The sequence below is a fragment of the Heterocephalus glaber genome, unplaced genomic scaffold (genome assembly GCF_053883595.1).
Source record: "Heterocephalus glaber isolate CG9 unplaced genomic scaffold, H.glaber_assembly_v1.0 deba00001606, whole genome shotgun sequence".
NCBI lineage: Eukaryota > Metazoa > Chordata > Mammalia > Rodentia > Bathyergidae > Heterocephalus > Heterocephalus glaber.
In genome coordinates this window covers 36572535-36585840 of record NW_028258377.1, presented here as the reverse complement: position 1 = coordinate 36585840, position 13306 = coordinate 36572535, and the positions used below count along the sequence as shown (strand labels likewise).

Here is a 13306-nt window from a genome sequence, read left to right as displayed (position 1 = left end):
CAGAACTACACACACACACACACACACACACACACACACACACACACACACACACACGGGTTGGGGGGGTGACTCTGCTCTTGAATTAGGACCCTGCCAAGGCGCTAAATCTAACTTAGTAATTTTGAAACAGGGTCTCACTATATAGTTCAGGCCAGCCTTGTGCTCACCATGTAACCCAGGCTGGCTTCAGACTCGTGGGGATCCTCTTCCCTCAGCCTCCTGAGCTCACAGGCTGCACCACAAAGCCCGGATCATTTAACCTTTCTCACCTCAGCACAGGCTCTGTCTCCCAAAGCATTCACATTGGGGCACTAGGGCATCAACATAGGTGTGTTGGGAGATGTACTTCATTCCACGGCACAGGCATATAAATCAGAGCGTGAATCTCAGCCTTAGCATTTTTCAGCTGTGTGACCTTGGGAAGATTAATTCACTTCTCTTAAACCTCAGTAGCCTTCTGGCAAGATGGCGGAGTACAACCAGACCGTGTGCATCACGCACTTCTTGGACCGGAGGTCCTCCCGCTGCTGGAGTTTCTCTCTGTGAAGGGGATATATAATGAGAAAGAATTATTACAAGGGAAGTTGGACCTTCTTAGTGATACCAACATGGTTGACTTTGCGATGGATGTGTACAAAAACCTGTATTCCGATGACATGCCCCATGCTTTGAGAGAAAAAAGAACCACAGTTGTTGCACAACCGAAACAACTAACTTCAGGCAGAAACAGAACCAATTGTGAAAATGTTTGAAGATCCAGAAACGACGAGGCAAATGCAGTCAACCAGGGATGGTCGGATGCTATGTGACTACCTGGCAGATAAGCATGGGTTTAGACAAGAATATTTAGATACACTCTACCGGTATGCAAAATTCCAGTATGAATGTGGGAATTACTCAGGAGCAGCAGAATACCTTTACTTTTTTAGAGTATTGGTTCCAGCAGCTGATAGAAATGCTTTAAGTTCCCTCTGGGGAAAACTGGCCTCTGAAATCTTAATGCAGAATTGGGACGCAGCCATGGAAGACCTTACCCTCTTAAAAGAAACCATAGATAACAATTCTGTGAGTTCTCCACTCCAGTCTCTTCAGCAGCAGTGAATGTGGCTCATCCCCTGGTCTCTCTTTGTTTTCTTCAGCCACCCCAAAGGTCGAGGTAATATTATTGATCTCTTCCTTTACCAACAACAGTACCTTAATGCAATTCAGACAATGTGTCCACATATTCTCCGCTATCTGACCACTGCAGTCATAACAAATAAAGATGTTCGAAAGCGTCAGCAGGTGCTAAAAGATCTAGTAAAAGTTATTCAACAGGAGTCTTACACATATAAGGACCCGATTACAGAATTTGTTGAATGCTTCTATGTTAACTTTGACTTTGATGGGGCTCAGAAGAAGCTGAGGGAATGTGAATCAGTGCTGGTGAATGACTTCTTCCTGGTGGCCTGCCTGGGGGACTTCATTGAGGACGCTCGTCTCTTCATATTTGAGACTTTCTGCCGTATCCACCAGTGCATCAGCATTAGTATGCTGGCAGATAAACTGAACATGACTCCAGAAGAAGCGGAAAGGTGGATTGTGAATTTGATTAGAAATGCGAGGCTGGATGCCAAGATTGATTCTAAATTAGATCATGTGGTCATGGGTAACAACACAGTCTCACCCTCTCAGCAAGTGATTGAGAAGACTAAAAGCCTCTCTTTTAGAAGCCAGATGCCGACCATGAGTATTGAAAGGAAGCTTCATCAGAATAGTAGGTCGGAGGTTTTAGGCTCCTAACTGGGCAACCCAGGATTCTGGCTTATACTGAGGAACTATAAAGAAAACATGGAAAAAATATGAAACAATAAAACCATTATATAATGGGTAATATTCATTTTAAAAGCAATTAATGTTTAGTGTAAATTTTGAAGAATTTGAATAAAATTGGCTATGGTTCATTAAAAAAAAAAACCTCAGTAGCCAGTAGGATGTGGCGGCACACACCTGTCATCCCTACACTCAGGAGGGTGAGGCAGGTGGATGACTGTGAGTTCAAGGCCAGCCTGAACTATATAGCAAGACCCTGTCTCAAAACCCCCCAAAATAAAGCAAGCAAGCAAGCAAGCTGGGGAGGTAGCTCAGTGCAAAAGCCCTGGGTTTAATCCCCATTACCAAAGAAAACAAAACAAAATCTTAGATTGTCCAATCCCTCTTTTCTTTTCTTTTCTGGTACCGGGCTGCGGAACCACTGAGCTAAACCCCCAGCTCTCCCTCTCTTCTCTTTAGCGCTATTCCATGGCAGAAGTCGTAGGCTGACTAATCCAGCATTTCTAATCTTTCTATTCTTGCTTTCTATTCTTTCTCTTTCTCCCCTGCAGCCAGATGTGCCCCATTACGTGGCTCTAGCCAAGGAGACAAGAGCAGAAGTTTGCCAGGAGGCTTCTGGGAAAGCTGGCACCTTCCTCTCAAAGGGAACAGATACCATGCCTTTCCATCCGGCCCACAGCCCCAGGTGACTATGTGATGTCTAGATAAAGGACACCGTCTTGCAACCAGGAAGAAAATCACAGAGTAGCTGAGGGTAGTGGCACACGTCTGTAGGCCCAGCACTCGGGAGGCTGAGGCAGGAGGATCATCATGAGTTTGAGGCCAGCCTGGGCTACATAGTGAGTACAAGGCCAGCCTGAACTACATAGGGAGACCCTGTCTCAAAAAAAAAAAAAATCACAGAAGTACCACTTCTGACAGTGGAGTTCTGAACCCGTGTCAGCCCAGCTGGCCTCCAGACAAGTTGTGTGAGAAATGTAAGCCCATAGGTGTTTTACCTACTGCCAAGCTAACTTCCGGTCACTTGCCCTGGACACATCCTTACTGATAGAGTCCCCTACTGGTAGACACCATAGGTTTCCTCCAATCTTTTTTATTTTTTTGGTGGTACTGGGGATTGAACCCAAGGCCTCCACACTGAGCTGCATCCCAGGTCCCTCGGTACTGTTCGTGCTCTCTCACTGAGGACCAGACACCAGCTGCCTGAACCTGATCCCGGGTGGCTGGTCCTGGGTGGCTGGCGGATGGGGCCAAGACCTCTGACTTTGGGTAATCCCATCTGCATGCTGATGGCACAGCCCCCAGGTTCCGAGGTGACAGTTACAATGGGGGCAAAGTGGCTCCACCCAGGTTGCAGGAAAATCTCCACGGCCTCTGCAAATAGATCAATATTGATTCCCCTCATTTCTTTTATCCTGTCTAAGACCTCCCAACCCCAACAGGTCAAGAACTAGATTTGGAAGTTTATCTACCGCTTCTATTCTTGGCCAAGAATAAAATCCTCCTTTGCTGCTCAATTGACCATCTGTCTTGTTATTAGTTCTACAGGGAGAAACAGACACTGTTTAGAGTAGAAAATTGGTCCTTAGTGGAGACCCAGCGTCACAGCCAAGGGCCAACGAGCACGTGGGAAGCTGCTCTCTTGTTCCTTTATTCTCTCGAGAGCTCTAAGGCTTCAGGATTTTTTTTTTTTGAGACAGGGACTTGCTATGTAGTTCAGACTGGCCTTGAACCCCACAGCGATTCTCCTGCCTCAGCCTCCCCGGTGCAGGGATTACAGGCATAGGTCACCATGCCCAGCTGGCTTTAGGATTTTAAAGGTGTGTTTTATGAGACGACCCAGACAAACCCATTTTCAGTTCCCAGCCATTTTAAGCAGCTAACCTCTCAGAACCTCTCTTTTCCCTTGTGAAAGATAATTTTTAGATCTCAGTGGTCTTATGAAAAATAAAAACACTCATAAAGTACTCAGCTAAATGGTGCAGAAGTCTCCTGAAATGACATTTAAAGGGTTACCACAAAGTAATTTTATAATTATATAGCATAAGAAATGTTTCCTTTTGTATTGTTCTGTGTTTTGAGATAGGGTCTCCACGCTGTATTTCTCTGAAAATAAGACCTAACTGGAAAATGAGCCTGGTCATGATTTTCTCAGGATGCTCATAATATAAGCCCTGGCCCCCAAATAAACCCAGTTAAGACTGTCAGATAGACAGGCCCATTTAGTACTTCCTTTACAACCCAGGATGGATGTACTGAATTATAAAATAATATTAATATATAATTAAAAATAAATGGTGTTCCACCGGAAAAGGACTTACTGAAGCGGGGGAGGAGCTCAAAAGGGATTGTGGGAGGAAGGCTTCTTCCTTTCCATCTGGCAGCAGCCATCAGGTAAACCAGGATGGACGGGTGCACACAAATACACCCAGCAGCAATGGAGGAAGAAACAGTCGGACACGATGCACTTTCTAAGCTGGGATACAAGGCCAAACAAGGTTATGTCATATACAGGATTCGAGAGTGTGCCGTGGTGGCTGGAAACGCCCAGTTCCTAAAGGTGGGACTTATGGCAACCCTGTCCATCATGGTGTTAACCAGCTAAAGTTTGCACGGAGCCTTCAGTCTGTTGCTGAGGAGTGAGCTGGACACCACTGTGGGGCTCTGAGAGTTCTGAATTCTTACTGGGTTGGTGAAGATTCCACATACAAATCCTCATTGGTCCATTCCACAAAGCCATTAGAAGAAATCCCGACACCCAGTGGATCACCAAACCAGTCCATAAGCACAGGGAGATGCGTGGGCTGACATCTGCAGGCCGCAAGAGTCGTGGTCTTGGAAAGGGCCACAAGTTCCACCACACTATTGGTGGTTCTCGCCCTGCAGCTTGGAGAAGGCACAGTACTCTCCAGCTCCACCGTTACCGCTAATAGAAGTAGTGTTTGTCAAGTTCATAATCTAATAAACAATTTAGGACAGTTCTGCCTGCTTAAAGGTGTTATTTGTTAAGCAGTCTGCTGATTATTTCATGAAGGCTTTGTCAAATGAAAGTTAAAGTGCAATAATGTTTAAAGACTATAAGTGATGGTGTATCTTTGTTTTAATAAGCTTTTTTGTCTTTGCTTTATCTTATTGGGGAGTTATATGTCAGTGTTTAAAACATGCTGTGTGGTGTATGTAATAGGTGTAAAATTATTTAAAAGAGAAGTGCTAAAACTAGCCCTGTAGATCTGTTTGGTGCATGTAATGAAACCTACGGCTTTATGGGAGTAATGCAATGCTCTGCTGTTTTGAAGTGGCTGGTGTTTTGCAGTTTGGCAAATACAAACTTTTTTTTTTGTATATCCTTTTATTGGAACATTTTAGGTGTTCAATATAATGACATTCATCATTGGAAATTTGCACCTTTACATAATCCTCTTGGTTCTTATTTTTTCCCCCTTCCCCTGCTCTCCCTTCAACCCCTCCATCCCTCCCTATTTACAGAGACTTTCTTTTTTTCATTTTCTCATATTAATTCCATTCCCTTCTTTCCTTTCCCCTACCCCTCCCACTTCCCCTTTGCCCCTTTGCCCCTGTTCTTCCTCTTTCACATTATCTATTATACCTTTTAGTCCTTATTTACACTTTCAGTTTCTCACACTAGAGAAACTATTCAGTATTTACACGTATTTACACTATTCCGTATTTCACTTAAAAGTGGCAAATACAAACTTAAAATCAGATAACCCTGTATCATGATCATATGTAGAAAAGATGGGAGCATTAAACCTGTTGCAAGAGTTTTCTCTTGGAAATGAAATGAATTTGGCTTAGCCTAAACAAAATTGCCTGTCTCCACAGTACTGAGTAAGTTCACATAAAAAGTGTCCAAATTCCTGGTTCACTTATTTGGCTCCATGGAATTCTGAATTTGATGCACAATAGTCAGCAATAATGTTTGCACTGGTATGTTTTGAAACTGATGGATATTGAATGAATGTCAGGTAAATGAATTTACCTTTAGGTTGGTGAACTAGTCATGAATGTAAGGGTGGGAAGCTGGTAATCCAAGAGGCCATTCAGTAACTGCCTTAGAATACTTTGAATCCTTTAGCTACATGAGGGGAAAGTATTGGCCATTTAAAGGTATATTTTGTGTAGCCAGCAAACTGTCTTGGGTCAACTCGATTTATCCACTTCCAGAAGAATATTAAGTCAGTTGGTGTCACTGCAAGTTGATAGCTTTTTATTCTTGTCTGTTTTCTCATCCTTGGTCAGACTACTGTACTTTTTGAAAAATTTGCTATTCTACAAAGACCACATTTCAATTCAGTTGTATCTTCCAGTAGACAGGTACTATTTCCCAGGTGAAATTCAAGTGTGGAAGAAATTGCCCTTTAACTTTTTCAAATTCTGGGTTTGCTGACTTAAGAATGGGGGGGGGTCCTAACTTCAAAATATAATTGATGCTTTCCGTGTACCAATTTTTCTTTCTATAGGGACTTCAGAAGGGTCAGCTGATTTCCAGAAAATACCTGTTAACAGACAAAACCTTGATACCTGAGCTTTCAATAAAATGAAAAAAGGGCCCATACATTTTGGTGTAAAGGTTGTTTAAAGGAAAAAATGTCTACTAAACTAAAAAAAAAAAAGACAATACTTAAAATAAATGATAATATATTAAGCATTTGTAAGTACAAAGGGGGCGCCTCCAGATGAGAGGTAAATGCCTATGTAAACAGATGAATTCGAGATTTATTGTGGGAGGACCAATCGGAGTACAGAGACAATGCACGAATAACATGTGCACATGATAACAAATGGACGTGCTCATGGCTGGTGTGAATCTTCATGAGTCAGTACCTCGACATCTCGTGTTGTCACCATGCATTACAAGCCGGCCGAATGAAGAAGCAGTGCTCATGTAAGGAGAGCTCTGTGCCTGGAAGGGAGAGATTGGGCCCAGTGGTTCTATAGGAAATGGAGTCACAAGAAATTCAGGCTGGAATTTGGGGTTTGGAGAGTTATGACCATGTTCCAGAGGAAGATGACAGGACTATATTTGAATAAATGTGGATTTTTGTACGTGAATAAATGTACATTTTTGGCCAGGCATGGTGGCCCATGCCTGTAATCCCAGCACTCAGGAGGCTGAGGCAGGAGGATTGCCATGAGTTCGAGGCCAGCCTGGACTACACAGCAAGACCCTGTCTCAGGAAAAAGAAACCCCACAAAAAACAAAAAAAATATAGATTTTTGTACCTAAATAAATGTACATTGTTATACATGATTAAATGTACATTGTTGTAAATGAAATAATAAGGCATCCCCTGAAAATAAGTCCTATTGAGATGGGAGATTAGGGTGTGGCAAAACTGGCTGGTGGGTCAGGGTTGACCTGAAAACCCCAGGACTTGCTCACAGAACAGTCCCCAAAGCCCTGTGCATGGACTTCTCGCCAGAACTCAGCAGGTTTCTGATAGGAAGGTGGGGGCCTGATGTCATCCTGAGGGGTCCGTGGTACCAGAAGGATGGTGCACTTGGCTCTTGCCACTTTGTTCCTCTTGCATGGTGGCCACCCTCACACTGTAGGGCGCACTGCTTTTCCTACCTTTACTCAGCCCAACTCACTCTGCAGAGCCTGTTTCCTACCTTTCATAAAACTTTGCTATCACTTGTGTTTGTCTTTACCAATTCTTTGCTTGGGACCAAAAGAACCCAGAAATCACCTTCAGAAGGAGACACTAGCGTCCTGAAACTTGATAACTCGGTCGTGTATTTTGGAGCAAAAATTAACATAAGACCTGGTCTTATTTTCAGGGAAATAGAGTATATAGAGCCGGAAAAATGACTTCTGAGCAAAAAGGTCTTCCAGCGGCTAGCTGACCTAACTGACAAAGAGCCACCCCAACTCATACCCCTTCTCACCCAACACGTCCTCCTTCACTGTCCTTTGTTCTCCGGAAGTGTCTGTATCCAGTGTCCTTTTCTATCCAATCATGTAAACTAAATGCAACTTCCTCCACCAATGAACTGACGATAAATGCCTTCTTTCTGTATCCCCACCCCTCTTCCCTTGACCCATATAAACCATGTTCACTGCCAGCTCTGGGTTGATCGCTTTGTGGAGAAATCCTGGATCGTCCTGCCGGGGTAATAAAGTTGTACACTTGCCTCCAACCTCTGGGTATGTTCTGGATTCTTCTTGGCCTGATCCTGCTGTACCACTAAGTGCTGCCATACTGTGGACTGCAAATCTGCCGTTATATTATAGTTCAGGATGAACTTGACCTCGCTATGTAGCCCAGGCTGGCCTTGAACTCTCTGTGATCCTCCTGCCTCAGCCTCCCAAGTGCTGGGATTACAGGCATGTGCCACCACATACAGCCAAAAAAAAGTTTATTAATATAAAAAATTTAAAGCAATACATAGAAAGTGAAAAATCCTTTAAAGTCCTTACATCACTCTCTTCCATGGAAGTAGCAACTGATTCACACCACTGTATGTCCATCCAGACATTTTTCTAGTGTCATAAAGGTAGATTTACAGCAATTTAGTATGTTCCTTTAACTCTAAGATTGGCCAACATTTGGCTCCATAAAATAGATTGTGTTCCTATGAGCAGAAAGAAGAAAAGATTTATTTCATCGACAGAAAAGAGCTAAAGAAAATAGAAACAAAAACCAAAAAGCAGACTGATCATTTTACTGTCTTTGTAAGGTGGAGGCCAAGAAATACAGTAACACAAATGTAACTCATTGGGCTGGGCAGGGTGGCTCACACTGGTGATTCCAGCACTCAAGAAGCTGAGGCTGGAGGATCACTGTGAGTTTGAGGCCAGCCTGGGCTATCCAGTGAGTTCAAGGTCAGTCTGAAATATATAGCGAGACGCTGTCTCAAAAAAACAAAAACAAAAACAAAAAACCTGATTGGTTGGCTGAGTTTACCTTTTTGTGTAAAAACTAAGGCAGAAGAAACTTCATTTTCATGCCAATTCAAAACTAGTATAGGAGCAAGAAATATCATGTACTAGTAAAAATTCCCTTGCTGAATATTATCATTATGCATATCTAAAATGTACCAATAAATGTTCGGCTCAAAACAATGAAGTTTAAGGGTAGCCTGAAGTGTGGCAAATGCCTGTAACCCCAGCACTTGGAACCAGAGGAAGGAGGATCACCGAGTTCACCGCCAGCCTGGGTTTCACAGTGAGACTCTCTTAAAAAAAAAAAAAGCTTAAGGGTAAAGGAACATGATTTATGCAACTTACCCTCAAATGGTTCAGGCAATAGGGAGGAATAAAACAGTTATACAGTGCCAAAAAAAATAGTCTAGGAAAATTGGCTGTCATCTAAAATCCCGGTTTCTCCAGATTTGATGAAATTTAGTTTTAGTTTAGTGCCTGGGACTTTAGCGCGAGCAACTCTATTTTGATTTTTAGCCTGGTATGTTCGGCCCCAAGGTTGGAGTTTACCCAAAACTGTGGCCTCCTATAATTTGCTTGTTCTGAAACAATTTTTTTTCTAGTGCTGAGGATAGAATTCAGCACCTCGGGCATGTTAGGGAAGTACTCTAGTGTTGATCTACACCCCTAGGTCCGAATTTTTATTTAACACTAGGCATTCACAAGTATTAATAAACACACGCATACGTAGTTAGTAGCATTTTAAAAGCATATGTGACATACTGTACATAATTTGCAAGATATTTATATATTTTATTGGTAATATGTTCTGGAGTTTTCTTTTTTCTTTTTCTTTTTTATTTTTTTGGCATCAGGAATTGAACTGAGGGTCTCATGCTTGCCAGGCTGGCGCTCTGGTGCTGAGCTACATCCCCGGCCCTGGAGGTTTGTTTCGTATTTGATATTACTGTATATATTTTCTAGATATGCAATACATACACATATGCACATATACCCACTAGTGCAATCTTTTTTTTTTGTCTCAATAATATGACCTTATTACAAGAATTACGGTTTCTACTTTGAGAAATTTGCATTAATGATGATATAAGCTACCTAGAATGTCAAACATGGTGCTAAATCCTTGTATAATCCTCACTTAACAATCCAGTAAAGTAGGAATTATTACCCCCATTTTGCAGATGAGGAAGTGAAGAATGTGTGCATTAAGAAGAATGCTATTTTAACAGCAGAGCCAAAACAGCTTTCTGACTTCTGTCAAGAACTATCCACTATATTATACTAATAAAGCACTTGACACACTCACTATAAAGAATAACCAGTTTCAGGGGGAACCCACTTTCTCGTCCCACTTCTGTCTCTCTGAGACAGCTTTCTTTCTCTCAATAAAACTTGCACTTTAGGGCTGGGGATTTAGCTCAGTGGTTGCGACGCCTGCCTTGAAAGCACAAGGTCCTGAGTTTGATCCCAGTACCAAAAAACAAAAACAACAACAAACAAAACTTGCACTTCGGATATCTGGCAGGTTTGGGAGTTGCATCTCTTCCCCTGTATCATTTTGGAGGTCTTCCACCGAGATTACTGTGAGGTAAGATTTTGCTTTTGTTCCATAGGTTCTAATTTTGGTCTTTTTGCTTCATAGATTGTAACTTTTTGTTCCATAAATTCTGGCCTTTGTTTTAGCTTTTTGTTTCAAAAGTGTCTTAATCTTAAATTGTGTGTTTCACACGTTTACAAATTTCTTGTTTTTCTTATGCATTGTCCTTCATTAAAATTACATTTTATGGGCCAGGGATTTAGCTCAGTGGTTCCAGTGCCTGCCTTGCCAGCGCAAGGTCCCAAGTTCGATCCCCAGTACCAAAAAACAAACAAATAAAAAAATAAAATAAAACTACATTTTACCCTTGTTTTGTTATGTTGCATTTGGACTTAGTTGCTTAAAAATGTTGTAAAATGGGTCTCTTATGAAATCATCTCAGATAAAAGCAGTTCAGGCTTTTATCTGTCCCTTATAGAATACCAAACAGTGGTTACTCTGCCAGCTAGTAATTGCTGTTAGGGCAGCTGCCACTCTCAAAGCAGAGGACAGGTTTCTCCAGTCGCCCCCTGGTGAATCCCCACTCCCATTGACGCCAATGGTGGGTGGAACTGAGGTGTCAACTGAGGGGTCATGGCCAGGGCTACCCTCTGGCAGATACCTGAAGGTTCCGCAGAAGAAACTCCACTAGCTCAATCTTTAAAATTGCTGCCCAAAACAGTAACAGTGAATTTTTTTTATCATTAAGTTTATTGGTACATTTTAGGTATCCAATATGACATTCATCATTGGGAATTTGTACCTTTACATAATATATCTTGGTGAATTTAACTATTCTATCATCAACAGAGAGCTAGACTATTTTAAAATATTATAAAAATGCTCTAATGAACACCTTTTTTTTTTTTTGGTACTGGGGATCGAACTCGGGTCCTTGTGCTTGCGCAGCAGGCAGCTAAACCACTGAGCTAAATTCCCGGCCCCTAATGTGTGTGAATTTGAGGGTAGAATTGTAAGAGGCCAGGCTGTAGCTCCAAGCCCCAGTGCAAGGACTGTCCCACACCTTTGCTGACATTTGACAGCAGCAAAGCATCATTTGTCATAATCGGCTGAGTGTCACGGCCTGTACCTAGTGGCCCCCGAGACCCCCTGTGCTTTGGGAAGGTGATGGGGCTCTGGGACCTGACCCCCACTTTCTGCTTCCACTGTGGGCCCCCAGCGGTGCCCTCCTCGTCCCTTCTGGGATCACGGTGGCCAGGACCCCGGCACAGAGCCCAAAGAAACCTCTCCTTCCTGAAGTCCTGGGCATCAGGTGTTGTGTCTCAGTGAGAAGGAAAGAAACTTAGACGGCTGAAGAGAAAATTTAACATTTTTTGCCTTGGTTTCTTTGTTAAAGTGAGGATTACAAGAACTATTACACAGATGATAGACAGATAATTCTTTTTTCTGTCTTCCTTATTGGACTTTGGGTTTACAGCAATATAAACCTGCTGCTGAATACCACCTCTTCCATTTTCAAGCTAGGAGATCTTGGGTCATTTAATCTTTCTAAGCGGTAATTTTTAAAATTTTTCATAGTTTTCTCTTTAATTTTTAAATTTTATTTATTTATTTTTTGGTACCGGGCATCGAACTCGGGACCTCGCGCTTGCGAGGCAGGCGGCGGAACCAGAGCTAAAACCTGGACTATCATGGGCCCATTCAACCACAGCAAACCTACAGGTTCCCTAGGGGCGCTGACTTTCCCTACGCACTTAAGAGACCTGTTTTAACTTACAGAAAACAGACTGTGCTCAAGGAACTGTGGGGGATCGACCCTCACCATGTAGTCTATTCCCTTATTCTTACAATTTTCTTTGGTACCAGAGATCAACTCGGGTCCTTGCTCTCGGGAGGCAGGCGGCAGAACCACTGAGCTAAATCCCGGGCCCTCCCTCATTCTTTTTAAACTGCTGCATTTTATTCTATATCCACTGCATATTATCATTAAAATCTGCCAACTGGTGAGGGTTTTTTTTTTTTTTTTTTTTTTTGGTACCGGGGATCGAACTCGGGTCCTTGTGCTTGGGAGACAGGCCGCAGAACCACTGAGCTAAATCCTCGGCCCGGTGAGCGTTTTCAGTCTGTAAGTATTCTGACAGGCTCTGTAATAAACGTGGCTATCAATCAACAAGTGTTACTCTGCGTACAAGTTTAAGCTACTGCCAAATCGCCTTGCAAACAAGAGCCTAAGATTCCTTCCAAATGTGATAATGTAGCCCCGTCGCACAGGCCACCGGGGTTAAACGACCAATCTATAAACTTCGAATTCTGCCACCCTGTTCTCAAGCAGGTTGGGGCGGCGTCTTGGGGTCCCCTGGGGGTGCACAGGGCCGGGGGCCTCGACTGTGGGAGGTGCGTGGGAGGCGCTGCTCAGCAGGAGGAAGACTTCGTGCCACGTGAGAGGAAAAGGAAGATGGAGAGGCGTCAGGGCCCGCATCCTGCTGATGCTGTGGTTGCCCAGGAGGTAGTGATGATCCAGCTCAAGAGGACCCCGCCTGGGCCTGGACATCAGGGTGTCCCAGCTGGCATGGCTCGGAGAGACGGCCAGGGGCGCCTGATCTCCAGGAACTGGCGTAGGCAAAAGGCGCGGGCGCACGGGGCTTGATGTGACCAGAAGCTTCTGGCAAATCAGAATACCACGAGGGGGTGAGGCGCAGCCAGCGGTGTGAGTGAAGCCAGGCGGGAGCCGCACGCGCAGTCCCGGTGTTGGGGGCCACTGCCTCTGAGTCTCTCCATACAGTTTTCTGCAAAAACCAAATCGCAGACCTGCGGCCCAGCCCTCCCGGGCGCTCGCCACCGCCCTCAGGTTGGAGTCCAAGCTCAGCACGGCCGCCACGAGCGCGGAGCCGACCCGCGCGGGGGGCCTCTCGGGCTGCCCCCTTCTGCCGGGCTCGCCGGTCCCGGCTGGGAGCTCGCGGGTCAGCACCGAGCCCCGTGTGCTGCACGCGGGGCGGCGTCTCTGTCACTCGGCTCCCAGATGGGTTCGGTCAAGGCCGGATGAGGGG

The 13306-nt window shown here is 44.1% G+C and overlaps 2 pseudogenes; both read left to right on the top strand.

Annotated features, from left to right (window-relative positions):
* The first annotated feature begins 468 nt into the window (after positions 1–468).
* Positions 469–1831, top strand: LOC101703878 (eukaryotic translation initiation factor 3 subunit E pseudogene; annotated as a pseudogene).
* Positions 1832–2471: 640 nt separating this feature from the next.
* On the top strand, positions 2472–7971 carry LOC147823005 (large ribosomal subunit protein eL15-like; annotated as a pseudogene).
* Positions 7972–13306: the final 5335 nt, after the last annotated feature.